Below are 6,643 nucleotides of genomic sequence, written 5' to 3'. Positions count from 1 at the left end.
ACCCACGGAGCAAGGGCAGGGACCGAACCCGAAACCTCATGGTTCCTAGTCGGATTCGTCAACCACTGCGCCACGACGGGAACTCCTCTTTTTTGTTCTTTTTACAGCTGCACCTGTAGCATATGGAAGTTCCTGGGTTTTGGGTCAAATCAGAGCTGCAGCTGCAGGCCTATGCCACAGTCATGGCAACACTGGATCCAAGTTGCATCTGTGACCTATGCTGTAGCTCGAGACAACGCCGGATCCTTAACCCACTGAGCAATGTCAGGGATTGAACCTGCATTCTCATGGACACTATGTTGGGTTCTTAACCTGATGATCCACAGTGGGAACTCCTATATTTATTTAACTATCCATTTCTACATATAACCTTGATTTCCTGCTGATATTTCCAATCCAATAAAACACCATAAGGTTTATTCAAGCTTTCTTCTTTCTTTATTTTTAATTCCTTTCTCTTGACTATGAGAAAACTGGCTCTCATTATCCATAATAATTGGCTTATATGTTTCATCTCGGTGTGTAGATTCATAAAGAAGTTTCAAAATTGTTGGTCCATGCCCTGTAATAAGTAAATGTATCCAGAGTACGTTAATAGCATACAGTTCGTTTTGTCTTATAAATATAGTCAAAACACTGTATTCCAAAGTTGCTTAGATAAGCTTTTGTCTTCTTCACTTTCTCCAATGTGGTTAAATTTTCATTTTGATAGGTTTTTGGAGTGACCTTTTTGCAGATAATAAAGTTGTAGCCTCTCTTACTTCTGGCGTCTGCCCCTCTTGTGGCTGAAGTTGGTGTGGGGGGTTGCTGTAGGCTTCCTGATGGGAGGGGCTGATGCCTGCCCACTGGTAGGTGGAGCTGATTCCTATCCCTCTGGTGGGTGGGGCTTAGTCTCTGGATGGGATTAGAGGCAGCTGTGTGCCTGAGGGGTCTTTAGGTGGCACGTTTACTGAGGGGCGGGGCTGTGATCCCACCTGGATTGTTGTTTGGTCTGGGGCTTCTCAGTGCTGACTGATGGGTGGGACCAGATTTTCCCAAAATGGCCCCCTCCAGAGAAAGGCAGCTGCTGGATATTCCCGAGAGCTTTGCCTTCAATGTCTTTCCCTTATGACAAGCCACATTCACCCCTGTTTTCCCAGGATGTCCTCCAAGAACTGCAGTCAGGTTTGACCCAGATTCCTATGGAGACTTTGCTTTGCCCTGAGACCCAGTACATGTGAAAATCTATGTATGCCTTTTAAGAATGGGGTCTCCTTTTCCCCCCGTCCCGTGGAGCTCCTGTGTACAAGCCCCACTGGCCTTCAATGACAGATGCTCCAGGGACTCTCTCTCCCAGTGCCAGATCCCCACACGTGGGGGTTTGATGTGGGGCTCAGAACTCTCACTCCTGTAGGTGAGTCTCTGTGAACCAGTTAGTTTCCAGTCTGTGGAGCCTCCCACCCCAGAGGTATGGGGTTGTTTATATCGCAAAATCACCCCTCCTACCTCTTGATGTGTCCTCCTCTTTGTCTTCTGGAGTAGGATATCTTTTTTAAGGTTTCCGGTCCATTTGGGTAAAGAATGCTCAGCCTTTAGTTGTGAATTCTGTTGTTTTTAGGCGAGAAGTTGAGCTTCAGTCCTTCCATTCCGCCATCTTAATCCCATCACCAATGTGGTTAAATTTTCGTTTATAATACAGTCAGGATCATTTGTTCCTGCTTGTGTTCCAGTTTGTCTTCCATTGCATTGATTGATTTGAAGGATAATTTGTATTCTGATATGTGAAACAGGGTTCTTAAGAGTCAGTGCTTCCGGGAGTTCCCATTGTGGTTCAGTATGTTGAGGACCTGATGTTGTCTCTCTGAGGATGTGGGTTGGATCCCTGGCCTCCCTCAGTGGGTTAAGGATCCAGCATTGTCACAAGCTGTGCCATAGTATGCAGATGCAATTTAGATCCGGTGTTGCCATGGCTGTGATGTAGGCCTCAGCTGCAGCTCTGATTTGACCCCTAGCCTGGGAACTCCCATATGCTGCAAGTGCAGTCATGAAAAGAAAAAATAAAGACTCATGCTTTCCACAAAGGTGTTCTCAGAGAAATTCCCCTTCTCCATTTGACTATTCTGTTCCAATCCCAACTTTCATTCTGTTCTGTCCGCATCATTTCCAATCATGCTGTACAGGTACCCAATCTTGTTAGTTTCCAGTTTATCCTTCTTGTATTTCCTTCCTACAAATGACCAGATACATGTATATTTTCTTATACACATCTTTCTAACACGAAATTCCTCATGGTATAGACATACAGAAATCTGTGAATATTGGAGTTTCTGTCGTGGCTCAGTGGAAATGAATCGGACTAGTATCCATGAAGACATAGGTTCGATCTCTGCCACTCAGTGGGTCAAGGATCAGGTGTTTCTGTGAGCCATGGTATAGGTCGCAGATGCAGCTCATATCTGGTGTTGCCATGGCTGTGATGGAGGCCTTGGCTGCAGCTCTGATTCAGTCCCTAGCATGGGAGCCTCCATATGCTGTGGGTAGAGCCCTAAAAAGACAATAATAATAGTAATAATAAATGAAAATGAAAATTTTAAAAATCTGAGAATATAAATTCAAAGAAAGCTTTTGTAGTTTTTGCAGCTGCTTCCACTGTTGTGTGTCTATGCCAGAGTTCATTTAACCACTTTTCTATGAGACCATTTTCAATACTTTGCAATTACAAACATGCTGCAATGAACAAATATACAAACCTTGTTATGTTTATTTTCCTTTTGTTGCAGCCATTTCTTCAGGATGGATTATCAGAAGTGGGATTGCTGAGTCAAAAGGTAAGAGCCTGTGGTTTTGTTAGATTTTTGACAAATTCCTCTCCGGAAGCGGGTACTGCACTGTATTCCTCTATGGATTTTTTGCATCTCATTCTCCAGAAATTGAATATTTTCGCTCAGTATCTCACATCTTCTGACTTCATCGCAAAACCCACTTTAGAAGCTCTACTTCTTCACATGCAGGTCTTTAGACTGAACAAAGCTGAGCTTTCCCAGGGATAATAATAGGCCCTTTATCTGAAGAAATGCTGTGTCAGACCTATTTCTGTGCTTCGAAGCACAGACCATCCTAACACAGCCTGGGTCCAGGTTTCTCTTGCGTCTACCTGGGCAGGGTCTGGGTCAGGTAGTTCAGACTCCCAGGGGCTTCTTCCTCTCCCTGGACAGCCTGCCCCTGGAGCCGCCAAGGCCCTCCTGTCTACTCACTCACTGGTTCTTAGTCTCTGTTCTGCACCTTCAGCCACATGCTTTTCACCCAGGCCTGATACCTCAATGTGACTCTTACTCTGTTAATTTTTTACTGAATGTTGTTTTTGGATTTTGACCTCCATGTGTTTTTTAATTTATTCTTTATCTTCTCCATATGTATTAGCTTGCATGTGGCTTTAAATTCATTCAGGTAGGAGTTCCCGTCGTGGCGCAGTGGTTAACGAATCCGACTAGGAACCATGAGGTTGCGGGTTCCGTCCCTGCCCTTGCTCCGTGGGTTAAGGATCCGGCGTTGCCGTGAGCTGTGGTGTAGGTTGCAGACGCGGCTCGGATCCCGCGTTGCTGTGGCTCTGGCGTAGGCCGGTGGCTACAGCTCTGATTCAACCCCTAGCCTGGGAACCTCCATATGCCGCAGGAGCAGCCCAAGAAATGGCAAAAAGACAAAAAAAAAAAAGAAAAAATTAAAAAAAAATAAATAAATTCATTCAGGTAATGAAGCTGCCTACCATCATGAAATACTCTCTGATGAGTCATGGCTTATTTTTTTTCCCTCTGACGTCTACTCTCCATTGTGTGTTTGTTGACACAACTGTAGGCGTGGCCTCTTTTACCAGGGCTGGATATTAGTGACTCTTGGTCTTGACACCTTGACGTGATCGTGATGTAACACGTATTAGTTCTTTGAGCCGGAAGTAAACAGAGCACAGGCACCCTAGGTTTTAGTGTTTCCTTATGAGGAAGAATGATTTGCTCTCATTGCAGAGTTGATAATTTCTGACTTGGTCACAGCGAGGTCTTGTTTCTAGTAGGGTGCCAACGCCATCTCCTATTTAGCTTCCCAACTCCTCAGAGGAAAATGATAAAAAAAAAAAAAAAGCCATTTTTCCCCCATGATCAAGACCTGTTTCCTCTTACAACAGACCTATGGGGTTTGCCGGACCAGTTAACAGTCTATTCAATTTTGTAGTGAGTCACCATAACATGGAAATCAGTCTGTGACTGACTCAGAAAACGTGGGCCAGACTCTGCTGCGTCGTGAAAGCCCAAGTGCTGAGAGTGGCCCCAGGCTTCCCTCCGCCCCGCTAAGGCCACAGACGTGTGGACGAGGCAGTGCAAGTTCCCGCAGCCCCTACCACTTCACCGCTAGAATGCAGCCACACAGGTGAGCCCAGGCAGGTCCAGGGAAGGAAAGACCCACTCAGCTCGCAACACGGTGAGAAATAAAGCAATTGCTGCTCTAATCTGGTGGGTTTTGTATGTTTGTGGAATCGACCAGTTGGGGGAACTGTTTGGCATTAGATACCAAAGTGTCACATAAGGACCCAGGGACTTGGCCATTTCAGTCTTAAAGATATTGCTGTCAGAAATGTGTGCACATGTGCACTGAAGAGATAAATATGATTTTCACAGCCGCAGAGCCTGTGATACTTCAGCAGCGGAAGAACCCAATTGGCCAACAGCAAATACATAAGTCAACTGCAGTACTGCAGTATATTTGTGCAATATTACTTGCAACTTGTGATTCCCAGAGGAAGACTTTGAGCATGAAAATGTCAAAATTACAGCTGTATCCAACAGCGTGGATGAATCCCCACTGGTAATATTGAGTGAAAGGAGCTGGACACAGTAGAATACATATTGTTTGATTCTGTTCATGTAAAGCTCATGAACGTGGTGTTAAAGGTCAGGCAGTAATTACTTATGGGCTGGAGGAGGGGTTTGGAGTTCCCGTTGTGACTCAGTGGGTTAAGAACCTGACATAGTGTGTTTAAGGATGTGGATTCGATCCCTGGCCTTGCTCAGTGGGCTAAGGATCCAGCGTTGCTGCAAGCTGCAGCATAGGTTACAGATGTGGCTCAGATCCAGTGTTGCTGTGGCTGTGGTGCAGGCTGGCAGCTTCTGCTCCGATTAGACCCCTAGCCTGAGAACGTCCATATGCTGCAGATGCAGCCATAAAAGGAAAAAAAAAGGAAGGGGGCATTGTTCAGAAGGGTTACAAGAAAAGTTCTGGGTTTGAGATTATTTTGATTTTGGATTGGATAGTAATTACTGGCCTGTGTTCATTTTGTGATATTTCAACCATTGTGCAATTTTGAGCTCAGTGTTTTTCTGTTCCTTTACTGTGTGTTAATTTAAAAAAGTTAAAATCTTTTGGGAGCAGTCCTTAGGCTAATGGAAAAGTCAGTTGAGGCTGCAAATTATCAATGCTTTTTCTCAAAAACAGAGAAAAATTAAAACATGCCTTGATCTGCTCTGTTATAGTCAGGTCAGGAATTTAGATTCTTTTGCAGAATCAGTGGACTGTAGAGGCTTGATCTAAAATTAATTTCTTACTGAAGCTTTCAAGCAAATAGTGTCAGATCCTCAAATGACAAGCGAATGTATCAACAGAGTTTAAGACTGAGAAAAATTGGGCAGGAATGCAAAAATTCTGCCTGTTTCCTCCTTTGCATTTCTTTTCTTGTCTTGTCTGGTTATTTTTTTTTAATGTTAAGGTCAAAAATTTATCCCCACCTTTCTTCGTGCGCATAAAGTGTAGGCTTTGCTGGTTTCAGAACAAAGTGTGAAATTTCCTTTGTGGTTAATATGAGTGAGATTGAAAATGAAAGTAGGAGGAGTTCCCGTCGTGGCGCAGTGGTTAACGAATCCGACTAGGAACCATGAGGTTGCGGGTTCCGTCCCTGCCCTTGCTCAGTGGGTTAACGATCCGGCGTTGCCGTGAGCTGTGGTGTAGGTTGCAGACGCGGCTCGGATTCGACCCCTAGCCTGGGAACCTCCATATGCCGTGGGAGCGGCCCAAGAAATAGCAACAACAAAAAAAGACAAAAGACAAAAAAAAAAGAAAATGAAAGTAGGACAGGACTACTTTGAAACAGGATTAATGCTAAGAAATCAGTTGCTTATTCTCCTGACCAATAAAAGTTATCGTCTATATCAGGGGACAAAAAATTGATTCCAAAGACAATTGAAACTTTTTGTGAATTGTGTACAATATAAAGATAAATAATGGTAGATTCTTTATACTTATAACCTGTGAAAAGGCCAATTTACCCATCTCCTTTTTGGAGGTTTTTTTTTCTTTTTTTTTGAGACAACGGACAAGAGTCCTTTCCCTCCTTTTCCTTTTATTATGTATTTCCTGTGTGCAGTAGTATAATTTGACACTGTATATTCTACAGAGCCATCACTATCACAGGTCTAGTTGCCGTCCACCACGGCCCTTCACTCATTTTAATTACCTCCCACCCCCCTTTCCCTGCGGTAACCACCGATCCTTCATTGTATCTATGAGATTGTTTGACTCTGTTTTGTTTGCTCATTTCCTTTCATTTATTTTTTTTTAGATTCCGCATGTGAGTGATAGCGTATAGTATTTATTTGTCCCTCGTCACCTGACCTCTTTCAGT

The 6,643-nt window shown here is 43.9% G+C and overlaps 1 long non-coding RNA gene across 1 annotated transcript in view; it reads left to right on the top strand.

Moving 5' to 3' along the window:
- The first annotated feature begins 2,649 nt into the window (after window positions 1–2,649).
- LOC125130009 (uncharacterized) overlaps window positions 2,650–6,643 on the top strand; it is a 71,440-nt gene continuing 67,446 nt past the window's right edge. Inside the window, exons 1-2 of the long non-coding RNA XR_007135623.1 lie at window positions 2,650–2,807; window positions 4,204–4,449. This is a non-coding gene — a long non-coding RNA (uncharacterized LOC125130009). The remainder of the gene's footprint in view (window positions 2,808–4,203; window positions 4,450–6,643) is intronic.

This window comes from Phacochoerus africanus, chromosome 6, assembly GCF_016906955.1.
Source record: "Phacochoerus africanus isolate WHEZ1 chromosome 6, ROS_Pafr_v1, whole genome shotgun sequence".
Classification (NCBI taxonomy): Eukaryota; Metazoa; Chordata; class Mammalia; order Artiodactyla; family Suidae; genus Phacochoerus; species Phacochoerus africanus.
Note: the sequence above shows the minus strand (reverse complement) of the source record. Positions and strands in the feature narration are given on the sequence as shown.